At 30.2% G+C, this 20,938-nt stretch overlaps 1 long non-coding RNA gene across 2 annotated transcripts in view; it reads left to right on the top strand.

Moving 5' to 3' along the window:
* The window catches only part of LOC104852906, a 134,237-nt gene that overhangs the window by 79,392 nt on the left and 33,907 nt on the right, over positions 1–20,938 (top strand). The window contains exon 7 of one of the 2 annotated variants that reach the window (XR_777615.2): positions 5,183–5,281. The exons of the other annotated variant lie outside the window; for it this stretch is intronic. This is a non-coding gene — a long non-coding RNA (uncharacterized LOC104852906). Of the gene's footprint in view, positions 1–5,182; positions 5,282–20,938 lie in introns of those variants that run through there. 2 annotated transcript variants of the gene reach the window in all.

The raw sequence follows: 20,938 nt of genomic DNA, 5'->3' as shown, positions 1-20,938 counted from the left end.
ATATAACCAAATTCTAGTCTTAGTTTTCCCAATGTTTTATATTTCACAAAAACAGAAATCCTCTTCTCAATTGAAAAAAAAAACACATAAAAATTAAATAAATAGCTGGAATAACTATCTCCTAATACTCTACTTACTTTTAAATTTCTAAAATTGTGAAGTATGATTTCCTAGCCCTGTGGATGAATTAAGTAAATGACAAATGAAACTGCTGGAGCCCTGCTTAGAATATCAGAAAATAAGAAGAATGCCTTGCTGTTATTCCTAGTTGCCTTTCCATAGATTTAGGATTCCATCATGAATTCTCTTCTTAATTATGGATGCTAACAAAATGTATGTTGTTAAATTTTTTTGTTTGAGTTATTTTACTTGTCTAAATTCTTATGCTAATTATGAGTAATGGTGTAATTTGTCTAGCATGTCAAAATGCTACTTTGTAAACTAGGTCTTTTTTTAAGGTTCTGATTTATTTGAGTGTGTGTGTGTGTGTGTGTGTGTACGTGTGTGTGTGTGTGTGTGTGTGTGTGTGTGTGTGTGTGTTACTTTTTAACCAAAACTGTCTTGGCTCAACATTATTTTTTCTACCTCGAAATCCATTTGTTTCATGATTTGTTTAGTATGCAATCAGCTTCAGGAAATTATTTGTTTTAAGTGTCAGATAAGTCATTCCTGATGAGCACCCATGGCGACTGAGAGGTGAAAGATAGATCCATTGGTGTTTTTAGCATAATAATTCCATCATATTAATGATTCATTTGAATGCTATTCCAAATCAGCTCCTATTTTTAACAAAAGAGGGAAAATCTCCACTTAGGAAAATAATAGATTTATTTATGATAAGAAATCTTTCAATTAAGAAAATGTGGACAGAAATCAAAGAAATAGTAATTGCAATCCCAAAATACTACAGTTCTGTAAATTTATTAGAAATTGCAATGTCCTCTGCATTAACATGCAATAGAACATTAAATAAAAAGCTGATTGTGAATATTTGAATGAGTGCCCAAAACCTGACTACCTGAAATAAAGTAGCAGAACTACTATAAAGCCTTGCTGAAATTGGCTGGGTAATAAAGTCACTTAACACTAAGCAGCAAAATCTTCATTGCCCTCTATTATTTTACTGTAGCAATGTGACCTAAACACAACATTACATACTCATAGCTAATTATTTCCCTTATAAAGAATGTAGTCCTTGATAAAGAGTGTGCTCTTAGTTTACAAAAAAAGTGCCAGAAATTATGTATCTGAGACATTATTGATCTACTAAGAATCTTCTCTTAAGTTTCTCCGGGAATATTGGAACATAGAAAGGAGAAATGAGATGATAAGTATATTCCAATTCAGATGTTTTGAGAGAAACTGTCTTATGGAAAAGCACATATTTATAGAATAAAAATATGACATAGCTTCATTTTAGCCCCTTTTGGACTGTATGTCTGGGCAATTTGGAATGTGTAGTGATTTTTTTACATTAACTCTTTTTTCTTTTTTTTGAGTTTATTGGTACATTTTAGGCATACAGTACAGTTACATTCAATATTGGGATCTTGTACCTTTACATGACAGGTGGTCTTGGTTTTCATTTTTTCCCCTTGTCCCTGCCCTCCCTTCACCTCCTCCTCCCCTCTCCATTTACAAACACTTTATTTCCATTTTTTCATTTTCTCATATTTTTTCCTTATTTCCTTTCCCCTATCCTTCCCACTTTTCCTACACCTTTAGCCATTTTCTTCCCATTTCACAAAGTCAGATATCTCATTAGGATATTATGTACTATTACAGTTTATTCACACCAGAGGAACTATTCGGTTACATTAACTTTTATAAAAAGAATAAGAATGAAATCCCTACAGATTCCAAGAAAAGATTATAAAGATTAGAGACTATCAGCTAAAATATCATAACACAAGACAAATCCAAACACAAGACAATTATATGCTACTTTTAAACTAAACAACTGATAAATAATTGAACATGTACATTTTTTAAGTAGATACATATATTCATTAAAGTCTTTATATTCACAAATGTTCTATACAAGTGTTAGATAGTAATCAAGAATTTTGTGAGATCCCAATAATCCAATAATGTTTCATAGAAAAATACAGACTTGGTTCACCATTTCTAAGACCTTCAAATTCAATAAAGATGAAAGGTGTCTAACTTAAAACATTTTAATATTATTGCCACTTAAATCATAGGAGTCTATGGATTTTAACATAATAAGAGGAACACAAAGAGATGAACACTTTTATACTTCAGCATGTTTGTGTTGATTGACACATATAAATTTTCCAAAGTAAATAATTATACAACAAAGGCTTTTAGGAGGAAATAATTATAACTAATCAGAGTAAGTTTTAAAAATTAAAATACATTTGGATAGAAAACAGAAAGTAAACAGTGATGTCAACAGAAAAGGAGAAAAAGACCACTGAAAATCTTGTTTTCCATAAAAGCAAGGTAAATATTGGCAAGAAAAAAAATTCTACGGTTTTAGTACCATGGAAATTACTCAAAGAATTGAAACTCTCTGAGAGATGTTTAGAACAATCAAGACACATTGAAAAGAAGAATGTGTTTTGTGATAGTTTGACTTTTACTGTTCCCATTACCATCTCTCCACCTCTTCAGTGCCCACAGATATAACCCCTTTCATTCAATGGGGAGGGAACAATGATGTGGTAGCTCCCCCAAAGTCATGTTCTCAGAGCAGTGCTGTAATTTCAGGGGGAAATTATTTAACATTTCAGCTGCATTAAATAATAAAGATGGCAATGAGATGGGAACAAACAGCAAAATGACCCAAAATCTTGAAATTAGGTGACCATAAGGGAATGTGGAAATCTGTATACAGTTCACAGGAGTATGTTAGGCTATTTGCATTTCCAGGGCTGTGAGAAAGCCAGGAAAAACAGAGGTAGCTCTAGGCACTTAGGTTTTTATTTTTTTTCCTGTGGTTCTGTGTAACAGGAAATGAAGAGTAAGGCATAGCTTTGGACAGTTTGTTAGAGCTTTGAGTAAATGTTCTCAAGCATAGATTTGCTTGACAAAGCCTAGAGGCTTTACGGCTCTAGAGCTGTAAGTGCAGTTTTGTCCAGTCATAACGTGGGCAACTAAGCTGTCATGTGCAAAAGTTTCATTGACTATATATATATATATATATAAACTTAACAGAGCTAATGGGCTCTGTGTAATGCTGGTACTAATATTAAAAGGGAAAGTAGTCCAGCAAAAACTATGCCAATTCTGCAACACAAGTATCAAGATCATAATTTTAAAGGGGAAGAACCTGGATCCAATTAGAGAATTTTTTAAACTGCAGGAATTACTCTAATAGCAATTATTCTAATCACTGCTCTTAATGTGGCACCTATAGTTGTAATTTTTATTTTCAGCTATATGTTGTGTAAATGCATGCACTATGTTCATTGTTTCTTTTTTGGAATTTCGGAACTTAAAAAAATAGACTTTTAAAAAATTATTTCATGGTACTAGAGATTCAATCCAAGGCCTTGGATGTGCTTGACAAGCACTCTACACACCTACTCTCAAAGTTTATTTTTAATTTGAGCCATTATTTTAAAGATGAATTTGAATATATCTGTTTCACAAATAAAATTTTATATACTGAATCATACTGAATCAGGAGACTGCAACAAAGGTATGATGACATTTTAAATATCTTTGCTATGTTAATAATAGATTTTGAACACTCTATTTTGTTGAACAGTTAGTATATGTTTGGCTGTTCTGAAGAACTGGGCAAATGTACATCCTAGTTACTAATTAAATGTGGTACTTCTCTATTATTTTGCATGACTATGACAGATTGGTCCTATTGTGGTCACTCAGAAATGATCTATGTGGACCAGAACTCAATTGTCTTAACATGCTGCTCTCTCAAAATGTATGCAAAGTTTAATATGGAGGAGAAAGAAAGGATGAAAAACTGCACGACAGCTCGTCAATTCTGTTCATATTTCTTTGATCAAAATATTGCTCATAATCAAGCCTAACTCGAGATCAAGGAAGATAACCCTCCAGTGTGCCGACATAAAGAGGAGAGTCAAAAATATTTAATAAAAAAGTCCCCTCTGTGGTGCAAACATAATTATAATTGCTATTTCAAGTTACGTTTTAATGGCTTAATTGTTCAATGCTTAGGCATTTTAAACCATGACATCTGGCTGTCATGCAGCTTCTAATCAATTTCTGCTAGAGAACATACAGGTGTTCTTGAATATTTAATATTTTCCACTGTCATCTTCATATATACAGTAAATGGCAACTTTATCAGATTAAAATGTTTTAAATATTCATCCTATAAAACTTATTGATTTAATCTATTTTTTGTATATTAAAGATACCTGTTTTTATCTGGATGTTTATTATATACTTCATACATGAATTCTAGTAATTTTTTAGGCCATATCCTTTTATTTTTTTGAAAATCCCTGTTGGCCTAAAAGAATCTGACCCTTTTCAAATTCAGACTGATTTCTATATTTCATTATTTTTTTCTTTTTAGCATTTGTTTATGCTTGTTGAATTATTTATCCACCTCAAAATCCATACGTCATGCCCATCATGGTTTTAAGATATTTTACATTAGGCTTCTATTTATACTGTGTATGTAGATTATTGGGGCTTAAAATATTACTATCATTATGTGCCCATCATTGAGGGAATTCGTAAAGGAACTTAATAATTTCTGAATGAATTAATGTTGATATGCTATCAATGTTTCACTCATAATTTTCTAAGGTGAAGAAAAATGCTGAAACATAGTCCTGCCAAATCTGTTCACCACTCCTGTACATTGGCTAAAATTTTAGAATCATACTTCCCATACTTGTGCATATGCTTTAATTATTTTACAAATTTCTTCCCATCTTTTCGAACCAATTGTTTCAAAAACAAATACTGGGATTTTATGGTCTGCTAGCAAGCAATCGTAGCCTGTATTTGCCATTGATTAGAACTAACATGTGTGGGTAAAAATACTAAAACATGCTTCCAGAATCATTGAAGAGTAAACACTAAAACTTAGAAAAGAGAGGCAAGCCAGAGTGGGAATAACATGGTATAGTATGTTTCCTGTTCAGTTTCCCCTGTGAATGCAAGGGCTAGATAAAACTTTTTTTTTTTTTCCCCTTGTGTTTTTTTCTGAGGTCAGCCTAAATCAGGGAGCTAAACGGCCTGAAGAATTCAGCGTGTAGTTATACAGACTCTTCGGATTTCCAGAGAAATCATCTTCTGTATAGAAGAATCAGAAACAGCCATGTTGCCTGCGAGGTGTACTGAGAGGTCTTCCGGCTTTTCTTTTTCATTTCTCTCCTGAATCTGATGCAAGACCTGTCCTACTTCAAACTGCACTGTCTTAGTAGTGATGACAGTTTTGATCATGTCACAGACAGCAAAAACCATAAGAGAGACTTGGGGCTCTCGTTCTTTGCTTATTATTATCATTTTAATCTTAAAGAGAGTTGGGAAAAGTGAAGACTAGGGAATCTCCAACTTTTTCTTTTCTCACAACCATTTTTCATTTGTAAGAAGTTTTTTTAAAATCTTATAACTAAGATTTCATAACATTGGAATTATCCTTTAATGTTGTATTCCTGTATCTGTGCCTTAATTTGAATTCAGTTAAATTAATCAAAATTAGTTCAGTTAAAATTTTTTATCTGAATCCTATGTTCAAAACCAGTTCAGGTGTTGTCTAGGAGCAGAGTCCTCCCTTCCTGCTCATACGTAATTTTGAAGAATCTTCCATCTTTTGTGAATTAAATTCTTGGAATTTATATTTTTTCTTCAACATAGAAAGGTATATCTATTTACATACAGATAAATGAAAGAGGATTTGGCTGCCTAATAACAAAAATACCTAGAAAATTTAATATTTGCTCAATGCTTTCTGGATGCATTTATGCACAGAAAAGTGAAAAATGCCATACAATTTAGTCAATATATAAAAAAAGTTCAATAGCTTCTCAAGTATATCAAAAAGAAAAAAAATATTTTGTATTCTAACAGGTTGTAACCTATTGAATATAATACAACATATGTAAGATGGCCAAACATAACTGTTTATTAAATGGCTTCTCACAAAAAAGACTTTTTTAACCTTCATCTTGCAAGTATTTTTGAAATAACTTGAGTTTAACTTGTTACAGTGTGTGTCATATGTGTAATACAATGTGATTGAATTATATTATTTAATTTTATATGAAACAGAATATGACATGAAATAAATCAGACGCAAAATAAAATAGTGCATGGTGTCTCTTATATGAGAGACACAAAATATTTATAAATACACAAATAATGAGTAAAATAGAAGAGAGATTAGTAGGGAGTTTATACACTTCCCCAAATTATTTATTTCATTTTGTCGAAATATTTTAATAAGCATGCAGTTTTCATCTGTTTATACTTCTAGTTTTAAATAATCAAAAAGAAAGTTTTGTGTTATTTATTGTTTTCTTTTTGAAAGAATCTTTGGTTTATGTTTTGTAATCTGAGTAACTACATTGAAAATAACAATGCACAGTATGTTAACTACTATTATTATTCTTTTTTATTTTGTCATGAAATTTTATTTTGTTTTTCATAAAATAAAAGAAAAAGAATAATATGTTGTAATAAACATGTTCTGTACAGATACAAAACATATATACTTTTTAAGATTATAGTTTCTAATTCAAAATATTTGAATCTTCTCGATCTAAGAAACACTTTTGATATGGTCACTTATTCTCACATAGTTTTATTCTTAGTAAATTTTGCTAGGGATCAATGAATTCTTTTGATGCATAATTATACATTTAGTGAAAAATTAACAAAAATGGTTAATATTTCTTATTTTTGCAGTATGTTCATCATAAAAATATGTATTTCTGACCATTCTAGGAGCAACAAAATGTGCAACTTTTCTTCTTGTCTTTAATCTTAAATTTTTTCAATTAGTAAAAAAACTCATCATTTATCCTCTCTCAACACGTTAAGGTACAGATATACCCCATACTTCCTTGTTTGTTGGTCAGGATTCTTATATTAAATATTGCAGAACAAAATTTTTTTCTGGACATATCTGTGGGAAGGGTGGACAGCTGAGTACAATTCTTGTGTGCAGAAGACAAAGACAAAGGGAGGCTTTGCACAATGAAATCTCCCCATCCCACTTTTCTAGACGCAGTTAAGAAGGAAATTTATTTTGACCTTAGTTAAAAGTAGGTTCAAGTACATATACAATATTTTGGCAATAAAATTGGTATTTTGGGCCCAGAATGGTATCCTTTCATATTTCTTCACTATTTGCAAGTGAAAATAGCCTTATAGATTTAAGATTTGCATTCCTCCATTTTGGCTCATAATCCCCCTCTCCAGAACACATTCTAAAATAAGTCTGGAAAGGTTTATTGTCCAGTAAATATAACCATGACTATTGCAAAGTGCTATGAAATTATTTTCAAATTCAAAAAGAATTTTTCTAATAATAATAAGGATTTTAAAAATATTAATGAAATATCTCTATTTTGTTATTGATACGCAGTTTCTCTTGTTCAGATGGAAAATTCTGTGCCGTGCACATAGAGAAAATAGGTATTTGTCCTGGGTTTATTGTATACTGCTTCCAATATAGATAAGAAAGAGCCTTTGTGGTTTAACCCCACATTTGAGGAAAGTTTGTGTTAGCACGAACAATGTCTATCTCTTAATAAAATATGACATTATTTAAATTGTGACTTCACTCTTTTAGAAATTTCTCAGGGTTGAAAAATAAGTATGCCAAAGCAAAATGTTAGTGGTTTGGGGTCTATAACTAAAATGGTACTTTAATATCACTCATGATTACTATATAAATTAATCTAAATTCTACTTCTAAATTAATATAAAAAACTCAAACTCATAGCTTTCTTTTTAATAATAAAATCATCTCATTTTTTAATTTACAAGAAAGATGTTTATTAGATGCAATTATTGTTTTGAGATATGTAGTACATGCACTATAAAATGGCAGAACAGCTAATTTATATATATTGTTTTATGGTAAGAACACTTCACATTCATACAAAAATATACTATTATTAAGTCTTTTTGTTGTAAGACAAATCTCTTGAGCTTATTTCTCCTTACTGAAATTTTGTCTTGAGCATCTTTCCAGACTGTATCTTCTCCCTCCAGTCCTTGCTAACCACATTTTTTGCATCTAACTGTACATTAAACATTTTTAGGTTCATAGATTAAATATAATTTTGAATATTAGAAAAAAGTTAATTAATGATAAAATTAGAAACAATGGTATTATTAATGGCAGCTGCCAGCCAAAGTATTAATAAATACCTTGGGAGGAATAAAAAGTGAGGTTCTTGAGGGATGCACAAGACTTTCCTAATCAAAAGTTGTAAAAACTTAGTTCAAGCCATAGGCAGTATTTCATTATTAATAATATACCAGTTTTAGGTTAGAATCATGGGAATTAAGAGAAGCAATTTGATTAACAATTTAAGAGCCAATGACTATTTTTGTAGATACTACCATACTACCTACCACTCCCTTAAAATACATTCATCACTTACTTTACAATCTATGTTTATTCTTCACGAACACTATCATAGAAATAGAAGCAAAAGCACCGGTAATTATTATTAATATAAAAAATGCACGCTAGGTGATATCATTTGAGACTTTAAAGTTTGTTGTATCTTTACATTATCATGAATGATTTTTGGATGTTCCACAAGGCCTTTTGTAGAATGTATGATAGTTAATTTTAAGTGTTATCCTCCCTGATCCATGGAATACTCAGATATTTGGTCAAATATTATCCTGGGTGCTTCTTGGAGAATATGCTGAATGAAATTAAATGAATGATATTTTAGCCAATTTCATTTAAAACATTGGTTATCTCTAGTTTTGCGTTAGTCTTCTTTTGGGTTTTAGTTTATGGTCTTTTCTGGATCTCTAGTTTGCTGGCCGACACCATAGGTTTTCAATTTGCCAGTAGCTATTAAATCAAGAGCCAATTTCTTTCAGTAATTTCTTTTCATGTAAACAGAGTATGTTGTTTCTAATCAATATAATTTATATTAATAATTTTATAAATTAGGAAACTAACTCAGATTTTGAGTAGCTTGCTCAAGGCTGCAAAATGGTAAGGGCATAACAAAAATTAAAGAAATGAATTGAGGGCCTGTATTTTCTCAAATTGAGGTTTGATTCAATGGGGACAAGTTTGAAGTCTGATAGTAGTAAAAACTCATTGGCACTGATATTAAATGAATCAGTGGGCATAATACAAAAGTTTAAATTTTTTCTTCAATTTATTCGCAAGTTTGTTTAAAATGATAAGGCTTCCAAACAATAAATTTATCCATTAATTTGCTGTCTTCAATTATATCTTCAGATTTTCCTAAGTGTTAGGTTCAGAAAAACAGACATGGAGTTTATGATCTAACCATGGGAGAAAAATATGTAAAATGAATATAAGGAAATTAACCAACTAGATTTTATGAAAAAGAACAAACAAATATACCTTCCCTTACCTACTGGTGCTGATCTGAACCTAATTAACTAGGTAAAATAAAAATCTTTGAGAAACTGTCCCTAAGTCAACCTTTGAGTTTGAATATATTTGGTTTCCTTTCTCCTCTTACATCATGAAAGTTTTATTGCACAAAATTAGGATTGCATTTTAATAATAACTTTATAAGTTATTTCTCTTACTAACCTATTAAGGTGAAGTACAATAAAATCAACTCAAATTTACTTCACAATCACTTTTTTAAAAAGTTTATATGAAGTAAAAGAGCTAAAAAGTCCAAGGGAAACCAGTCAGATGTGTTAATTTATTAGTATATCTATAAATTAAAAAATAAAAATCATTTACAAAATTATAACCATGTCTTCATCAGAATGGCATGCTGAATGATATATTGCAATGGATTCATAAACAAACACAAATTTTATTGTGAGGAATCTCTAAAAATAAACGTGATTTTCCTCAAATTTTCTAGTATCATATGACATTTTCATTGTTTCATGTAGTAATTACATTTGATATAATAATTCAGCATAACCCATTATTTGAAAATTATCTCCATACTTTGATGTAGAACAACACAGCTGGAGGGTAAAAGAAGTTATTTCACAGAACAAAAATGCCTTGATATATTATACAGCTTATGTAAACATACAAGTGTTAAATGCATAGTTGGTTGTCTTTTTTCCTCAAGAATTTCTTTCTTGGGACAGGGATTTAGCTCAGTGGCACCTCACCTGTCTCTCAGGTACAAGGTCCTGAGTTCAATCTCCGGTACCAAAAATAAAAATAATAAATAATAAAAAATTATTATTATTATTATTATTATTATTATTATTATTATTATTATTTGACTTATTTTTGGTACCGGTGATTGAACTCGGGTCCTTGCACTTGCAAGGCAGGCCACTGAACCGCTGAGCTAAATCCCCAGTCCAAGAATTACTTTCTTAAAAATGTTCCCAAAATTCGTTATCACACTTTCTCAAAATATAAAATAATAGTTGGCTAATGTGTATAACAGAACAATTTTAACTATATGATAAGAAAAAAATCTTTTTAGTATGTAGATGTCACAAATTTACAAATAGAAATTTTACACTTTCTACTTTTTCCTAATGTATAAAAATTCTCCCAGATTTCCTACTGCTACTGCAGCTGTAAGCAGCTGGGGATTTAGCACAGTATCACTACATTTTTCTCATAAGCACAAGGTCCTGAGTTCGATCCGTGGTACGAAAAAAAAATGTTTTGACTTTATCTGATAGAGGTGGAAATCAATTTAAGTAGAATATAATTTAGGGAAGTAAGTCACAAAATTTTACTTTTTAATGATTTTTTAAATTTCTCATATTTTTTTGGAAGGGTGCTTGTTTTGGGTTATTTTTGTTTGTTTTTTAAAATAGGGTCTCACTATGTAGTGCAGGCTGGCCTTGAATTTGCATTGATCCTCCTGCCTAAGCCTCCAAATTTCTGGGATTAGGACCATATGTCACCATTCTCTTCTTTAATTCTGAGATTTGAACCAAAAAATATAGTCTATTTTAATAAAAGTATAGTTTTAAGAATTTGAAGCCCTATTTTGTTTTTATAATAAGAATTATACATACAGTTTATAGTATATTAATGAATTCATCAACACTCTATCAGTAAGACTGTATTATTTTACAGTTGAGGGGTACTTTAAAATCTCAAATAATTTGATTTTATTTCTTCTCCAAAAGAATTCTATGAAAATATGGGCCAAACATTATTTTTATTTGGTTACAGTTAGTTACTTCAGAAAACTTTTTTCTCTTTTAATGTCAACTTATGTTTATTCCATCATATTGTACTATATTTTAATTAGAATATAATTAGAGATAAATTATGTAATTATACTATAATAAGTTGAAAATGTATCCTGATGATATGTATCTATCTGGCTATCTATGTATCTATCTATAGATATATTTTATTTGAAAAAAACAATTATATCTGCAATTTCTCCCATGTACTTTCTTGTTTCTACTCATTCATTTTAAGAGATCTTAGGGAAGTTTAAGAAAAATCATGAATAATTAAACAGCATGTTTTACATAACAAAGTTACAAGCTCACTTTATGTTTATAAATCTTGAATTATCTGTTGCCCTAATAGAGTAACCGAGATTGGGATATTTATAAAGAAAATAAAACGTTTATTTCACTTCCGTTTCTGAAATTGCAGGAGTATTGGTCTGGCTTGGTTTCTAGTGAAGGCCTTACAATACAAGAGCCAGAGTATACATATTGAAGAGCAGAAGGGGGAAAGGGAGTTGACCAACTTCATGACAACTGGCTCTCATGAGCTCAAACTCACTTTTGTGGCATTTGCAGTAATCCCTTCATAAAGATGCAGTTGCTGTGCCTCACCACATTTCAACACTGTTACATTACGACTAAATCTAAGTTTAGGTGAGGATAGACCACATCCAAGCCATAGAAGAATTACTATTTAATATGACCACAGCTCTGTAAAAATATAAATATTCATATAATAAAGCAATACAAACAATCTTTACTTTGGAAAATAATTTTTCATATTAATCCTCCAAAGCTCTGGAAAGTACAAATAATTGTTTTAATTTTTGATTATAAGAATTTATGACTTCATTTGTGCTAGAGAATGCAGTTCAGAAGCTGATAAATTGTAATATGTAGCTGTTTAGGGTACAGTTCTATAATACACATATTTACCTAGCAACTACCCAGATATTAACTAGTTGCTAGTTATTGAAGTCATCAAATTTTACTTCTTCCACTCTTAAAATATAACCACGTCTACATTTCAAGTAAAAGAGAATGGTTCTCAAATATGGACAGAAAAGAAAAAGAAAGGCCGGGAGGCAGAGAGGAAGGAAGGAAGAAGGAAGGGAGAAAGGAAGATCAGGCCCAAATCCTAAGCAATGAGTGAACAACACAAAAAAGCAAGTGGCTGACTTTGTTATGACTAAATTTTTACTTTTATTTTATTATGTAATCTGTTAAATTTGAAAGCAAAATACTAAGGGTGAAATTTTTAATGTTGAAGTAAAATAAAGTTTCAGCATTATTATCTCCAGTAGTTTTAAAGGAGGTAGAAAAGCAATTTAATAAGATGACATTACAATCTCCAGTGAGAAAGAATACAAATATTGCTGGACTAAATACCACAGTATTTAATCTCATAATGCTTCCATGGCAGAGAAACTGTTTAAAAGGAATTGATGGAAACAAAATAGAAATAGAATTTCTTAACTGTGCTTTGTCATTCTCTGCTGAAAGGTAGAATAAAGTGAGCGCAGGGGAGACTAGAAAATTATTTTCATTTAAGGGATATAAACTGACTTTTCAGTTTATAGATGGAAAATTGATTGTGTATCAGACTGTAAGAATATCCTCAAGATCTTAAAGTATTTCATACTGTAATTGTTTAGTATTAATAAAAACATCACTAACATATATTGTAAATTTTAACATGTTGTGATTGCAATTGTGTACAATTTAATAGGTGAAATATCTACATTTTCAAAAGCAGGATATATTGATCTAAGGAGTGGGACACTGGTGGTGAGGAGCTATGTACGGGCTTCTATAATTCTAGTAAATGCCCATATCTTGACAGGAGGGGTACTTCATATCCATGCTAAATGTGTACTTGACAGTTATCGAAATTATAGCTAGTGTTCATCTCTACTTATGATGCACTTCCATAAAGCCCTATTAAATATAAAATGCAACTAATCTTACTTGTAAATAAGAATCCAAATTTTAGACTAACCCAAGGAGAATAAAATACTAACATAGTCAAACAATACTCAAATAATAGTTCATTACTGTTTGCTAATGGAATTTATCATATTCAAAGGTCAACAATTATAGGACCATCTCTAGACATACTAGAGAACATTCAGTTCACTTGATCATCTGCTTGTTTCTTAAAAACATACATGTATGTTTTTATATTTATATGGTTATATTTAAAAACTTTATGCATACAAAGGATTGACATAGAAATACATTTATGTATGGATGCGCATGTTTAAATATAGACATATACAAATGCATTCAGTATTGCTAACTGTGGGAGAAGTTCAAACCTGGCTGGGCCAGGCGTACCGCACTCTTGTCCCCTGAGCTAACTCGGAGACCTTGCTAAGGCTGAGCTAACTCACCTAAGTGAGTAGATGCTGGGTCCAACAGGCTACAGCTCCGCCCCTAGTCCATGACTCCTTCGCCTCACACAAGAAAAATCACTCCGCCAAGTCTGGCCAATAAGATATCACTAAACATTAAACGCTCCTCCCATGCGCCTGCCCCATGGTTCCCTGCATAAGCCTGTGCATTTCCTGAATAAGGAGGAAGCGTTCCAGAAACCTCCCCAGAGTTGGCTTGGTGATTCTGTGCCTTACCCTCCCAGTCAGTCCAAGCACCAGAACCTCGATCCTCTAGGGGTCTCACAGACGACAACAGCTAACAGTGAGATATTTTTCTAATTCAATCACTGATGTACATCTTTTTAATATATCAAATCTATGGATTACCTGTTATTACTAACCCTTTATTAAAGATAAAGTAATTTAAGGATAAAGAGTTTCAACAATTTTTTAACATCATATAAATAGTAACAGTCAAGTCACCAACCAGGCCTTCTGACCTTAGGCAATCTGCTGCTTCTTATGTGTTAGAATTGTTTTCTAAACAACGAATAAATCCCTGATGTTGATAAATAATCCTTTCAGTGATAGCAACAGGAAAAGCACTATCATAAATTTCAAAATGTATCACTGATGCAATTAATAAAAAATAATTGATATGGAAATTGCAAGACCAAATTAATGTCTTTATTGTATATTTCATATCTAAATGAAATATGATCTAAAATCCAGAAATACCCAGATACAATGAGAAAACAATAAAATTATTAGGTAAAAAGCAGTGTTATAAGCAAGAGATGTGCTAATACACAAGGCAATAAATTATTAATTATAGCATCAAAAATTGCATATAAAATTAGTTAATAAGCAATGACCAGCTCAACTATACTGAGTACTTTCTAACTATTCTCTTAGGTTAAAAACACAATTTAGCTAAATGAAATGTCTATTGTATTCATGTGTAGAAAAATAATTTTAATTACAGATCAATTTTTAATGAAATCATACATTTGATTTCAAAATGCCACTGCGTTAGATATTCAGAGAAACATATAACATAATCTGGAAATAAACAAATGAAAGTAACCAAAATATTTCTGAAAAAATAAAGCAGATACCAGAATTTATATTTAGACGCTGAAATTCCCAAGATTTGTCTATATCAAAATGTATTGCTTTATATTCATAGAGAAACAGTTTTTAACTTTGTTATTGTAAACAATATGCGATTTTGATAATTATCTTTCTCCCTTATTCTACAATAAGAGAAATTGTTATTGAATCAAAGCTTTGCATTTAAAAAGAAAACCAAAATTAAGATGAAATTATATTTGCAAAATACAAAGGAGCCCGAGGCATGACACAAGAAAATAATTAAAACAATTCACCTATGTTGTTGAACATTTTTTGAACATATTTTTAAAAAGATATAAAACAAAATTTTCAGAACATACCATCGCATTCAAAAACTTTAATAGATGTTAACAAACTAAGAGTTAAATAAACTAAAACTCTTTTGGAAAATTCATTGATTTTCATGAGGAATTCCCTTATGCAAATGCATAAACTTGTATGTAAAATAAATTTAATAGAAAACATAAAGAAATCTGTTCAGTTGAACTGAAAATTAAGCAAATGTCAGTTTCAGATATGTTGAATGATTTACCTACTATAATGGAAAATATTTGCTAATATCAGCATTCTTAGTCATCTAATGGTGTGGCTTCTTCATATCTGTGAGTTAGAAATTGGAAAATTTCAAAACACATTAATAACTTTTAAATATACATATTTTGAAAGCAGGAATTGTTTAGCTCTCCTTTACTTTTAGTTATACAGAAAAATACCTTTACATATATATGTAGGATTTGTTATTAAAATATGAGCTGTAGTAAAACACAAATCTAAGAATAATCTAGATATTATGAGAAAATTGTATATAGAAGTAAAATCTAGTCAATGGAATTATATATAAGAAAATATAAACAGTTATAAAGTAATATATATTTCTAATAAATGATGTGCAAATTAATATTTTTTTACAAATTAATGTGTATATACATTCAAAATGTATGCAATTAATTATATAATTAATTTGGCATTTCCTGTTACATTAGAAGCAAAAAAATTTATTGATATTAGATTATACATTGAATTCTTAGGGTAAGGTGAAAAAAATCACTTTTATTTTACTATTGTCTTATACATAGGGAATTTTTTTCATTGTTTATTGGTACATTTTAGGTATACAGTGCAGTTGCATTCATCATTGGGAACTTGTACCTTTGCATGATGTATCTTGGTTATTTTTCTCCCCATTCCACTGCCTCCCTTTAATCCCTCCATCTCCTCCTATTTACAGAGATTTTGTTTCCATTTTTCCCTTTTTTCATACTTTTTTCCTTTCCCTTCTGTCGTTTCCCTTACTCCTTCCACTTCACAGTCCCCTTTAGGTCTTTTCTTCCTATTGCACGTTTTCAATTATGCATTTTTATCCTACATAAGGAATATTTTATCTGATGATGAAGTATGGCCTAAAGAGCCCAAAAACTTAGGGCAGCATACATAAATTATAAACTCCTTATTAAATTGAGAGTACATCTTTTTGCAATTTTCTCTTTAATGAGGGCACTCCATAATGTCTATTTTATAACATAGGAATAGAAATCATATGTATTTTTCATTTTTACATTTTCAATTTAGATAACCCTGAAAACAGACACCTTCAAAACACATCTCAGAACCAATTTTTTACATTTAAAAGTAAAAAAAACAAAAATTTCATAATGTGAAAACTTCAAGTGCTTGAAATTGTGTCAATTGTTTTCAATATCTACAATATTTTAAATTGTATGCTTCCAACATTACAATGTTATATAGCAAGCACTCATATAAAAGCACAAATTTAATATATGGTAAAATTTTTTAAACATATGAAGTTGTGCTCAACAAAAATGATCCAACAGAACAATTGTGTTCAACAAAATTATTTCTTTCTCCAAACCAATATCTTAATGACTAAATAACATGAATACAATCATCAATTCATGGTAGTCTGACATATAATTTTTTAACATTGACACAAATGTTGCAAACATTCATTGAAAATATTTTTAAGTACTTTTAATTTTTTCTTAAATCATATTTGGTATGGCACTCTTTCGACATGCTATACTGAAAGGGCACACTGCAAGTGAGAAATATTCTTCAGTGTACTGGCTGGGTATGCCATGATGACTAGTAAAGTGTTGTCCTCGCATTTTTGAATGCAATATTTTCAACTGATGATGTATTTCTTGGGGCATAAGACCTTTGTAAGTAAAGGAGCATGTGTAATTTCCTTTATTTTCAAGTATTGTGTGTGTCTTTATAAGAAATATGATTAACTGTATCAATATATTTATTAAATACTGTGACTACAACCCAGAAGTACACTTTATATCTCATTACGTTATTTTTTAGTTTTGGAACACTTTCAAGTTGAGTTGTTTTTCCTATTTATTTTTCTTTTAGGATTATTTCATTTATTAATTATCTATTTTCATTTACTTAAAGATTTGCAGAAATACTATGCTTTAGGAATTTTTTTTCTTTTAATCCTCATTTACATCCTTCATCCTTTATGCCACACATATTTGATTACCTAATACCAATGCACATAGCATTAGTGACAAGTAAGATTCAGAATACTTTTTCATAGAAGTAACTCTTGATGGTTTGCATAAGTGCAGTTTACTTATTTCTGCTCATATTTTATATGCCTAATCTGTTATTTCATTTATTTTTTCCGATGCTTTCTTCACCTTGTAATTTATTCCAATTCTTTAGAATTAAGAATTGGGTGCTGGGAAAACTGCCTATGCACATGTAGAAGAAGATCAAATCTAAACCTATATGTCTCACTATATACTGAAATGAAAGCAAAATGGATAAAATATCTAAATGCTAAAACAGAAACAATCTGCTGGAAGATAAAATAGGTAAAACTCTTGAGACATAAGGATTGGCTAGGACTTTCTGCATAGAGTCTTAATTCCACGAGAAATAGGATAATGAATTAACAAATATAATTACACCAATTTAAAACTTTTTTCACAGCGTATTAAAAAAATAAGGGCAAAGAGACAACCTCCAAAATGACAAAAAGTTTTTGCCAGCTTCTCCTCTGACAGAGAACTAAAAAAATAACTTGAAAAAATCAGACCCACAAAATAAAAGACAATAAAAATGACAAGTAAAATGAATACTCATTTCCTAAATGAAGTACAAATAACAAATAAATACATGAAAAACATGATTGATGTGTCATTAAAGAAATATAAATTTAAAAAGCACACCAAGATTCTACCTTACTCTGTATTGAATGGTTATTATCAATAAATTAACAAATAGGGGCCAGTGTTGCCACACCTGCCTTGCAAGCTCAAAGTCCAGAGTTTGATCCTTGCTACTGGAAAGCAAACAAAAACAATCAAACAGACAAAAAACAAAACAATGAATGTCAAATGCTGGTGAGGATGCAGGAACAATACATAATTTTTATACATCTTTGTTGCAAGGAATGGAATTGTAAACTATTGCAGCCATTATAAAAATTATTATGGAGATTCCAGAAAAAATTAAAAATAAAATTTCATTTGACCCAGGTGTTCCATTACTAGATGTCCTCCCAAGACAGTTAGAGACATATTACAATGATTTGTATCCACCCAGGATTACGGCAGCACAATTCATAATAGCTACATCTTCAAAGTACCCCACTTTCCATTAGCTGATAAATGGATAAAGAAAATGTAGTATTTATACATAATGGAATACTACTGTGCTGTAGTAGAGGATAAATTGGAGTCATTTGTAGGAATATGGATGCACTTTGAGACCATAATGTTAACTGAAAAAAAATATTTTTGTTTGTTTATTGAGACAGGGTCTCACTATGTAGTTGAAACTCACCTGGAACTCACTATGTAGCCCAGGCTGGTCTCGAACTCATAGCAATCCTCCTGCCTCAGCCTCCCAAGTGCTGGGATTACAGGCATATGCCAACACACCCAGTCATGTTAGCTTAACTTAGTCAAGCATACAAACTGAAATATTGCATGATTTCTCTTATATAAGAAACTGAAATCTTAATTATAAAGTATAGTAAAGATAGATAATAGGTGACAAAGAAAGAGATATTTTGGAAATGGAAAAGGGGACCAAAAGATAGAAAAAGAGGAGAATTAGAATATGTTATGTACATGTACCAAATCTTCATGATGAATACAATAATTATCTATTGTAAACATGAACTAAGAAAAATAAAAATTTGGGGAATTATGTACTGCACACATGTAATAATACACTAAAGCAATTACTAAAAACATAAAGAAGAAGGCAGAGGGAAGGAAACACATGCAAAATGAATCACCATGTATTATGCACATGTACCAATGTTCTCATTGTGCACTGTAAACATATAATAAGAAATTAAACAATATATTTTTAAGTTAAAAAGTAGAAAAAATAAGTTATCAAAAGTGGCAAAATATTATGAAAAACTAAAGTGATAGTCCATATTTAACAAACACTTCAATGACACTGTTTCATCCTTTTTAAAATGAAGATCTGTAATCTTATTATTTCAATATTTTAAAATTGTAATTACATGTAGAACAAGGGAAAAGGCATGATAAATTAAATAGCTTGGAATTGGAGATAAAGATTGAAGTTGATATTAGTGTTCAGCACTGAAAATAATTTAATGATGTATGGAAAGAATCTGAAATGCATTTTAAGAAAACTTAGAAGCCTTTGTACTTTTTGAATATGGCCATATCGTGCTGTCTATTTTAACAAACATATAACACAGGAAAATATCTGTTGAGATTATTGGCTACTTAATTAAATGTTAACATTTAAATGTATGTTCATGTAGATAGTTGCTTTTTTTTCGAAGTCACAAAGATTTCACACATTCTTCATTTAGTACTAGATAAGTGTATATCATTGCTGAGTGTGAATAGAATCATCAACATTGCCCCTCCAGATTACCTACACACTTAAACACATGCACGTACACAGTGACACACAGTCACATACATACACAATCTAAAATTTTATTCTAATTAATAGACAGGAATGACCTCAGTGATATAATGCTATTTAAGCCCTGAAATTATCAATTTAAACTACTAGGATTTCTAGTTATATTGCAGTATTATCTGTTTTTCATATTTTACTCCCATGGGATATTGTTTACTTACTGGAAAATTATCCTTTATCAAGCCTGTCATATTTTGATGATGTACTTACTTTAAAATTTTTCCATATGTTCTACTAAAAATGAAGACATATGCTTCATATAGTATTGCCGTATGCCAGCAATTATATGCTTATATTGAAGCAAACACACACTTTTAATTTATGAAGTAATTCATTTTAAATTGTTTTCACTCATGTCAGACTAATTTCAAATGTTCAAATTGCACATACAAATAAATTATCTAATCCATTCTTCTGAAACATAGAGTATATCAATGAAGAAAATTTAAAATAATGCTCTATTAGAGATAATTTTAGTTTATGTTTATTATGAATAAAATATTTTAGACATGTTGCTTATAGGTTTTGATTTTAAGTTTTTAGTAAAAAAAAATCAAGAATGTGCATAACATCAAGAACTTTTCATTGCAAGATAAAGTGAATGACAGTAAATAATACATTATGTCCTCCAAGTGCATAGTCTAGCTAGATTCAAGCTAAGCTTCTCTGACAAGAATATAATTTGATTTCAAAGTTTTGAAAAGAGAAGCATAAAGATTTTTCTTTTCCCATCACTTTCTACGTATTTGTGTAAATTTATTATGGATAAATAAAAATGTAAAATGGTCTATTTTACACTGCATTTTTGAGTTGTACTAAAAATCACATTGATCTAAAGTTGAAATGATTCTACAAATCCTTTGTGCTATAACTTATTTTCCTTGCACTTATGAGATTAAACATTTTCTAATTTTATATCTTTAACAACTAATTAGGAATAGTTTTCATGTGTAACATGTGTAAAATATGTAATATGACCTATTCCAATTCAAATAATAATGGATAATTTTCTTGAATGGGTTTTAGTGGAGTCAACAAAGTAGATTAATTAAACAAGGATTTAATCTAATTTATTGAGTAAAATATTCCAAAACTTTTGAATTATTGCCACCTACCAAAGACAAAGAAAAAAGTCATATTACACATAT

The sequence above is a fragment of the Fukomys damarensis genome, unplaced genomic scaffold (assembly GCF_012274545.1).
Source record: "Fukomys damarensis isolate Sample0158 unplaced genomic scaffold, DMR_v1.0_HiC HiC_scaffold_18, whole genome shotgun sequence".
NCBI classification, from domain to species: Eukaryota; Metazoa; Chordata; class Mammalia; order Rodentia; family Bathyergidae; genus Fukomys; species Fukomys damarensis.
Note: the sequence above shows the minus strand (reverse complement) of the source record. Positions and strands in the feature narration are given on the sequence as shown.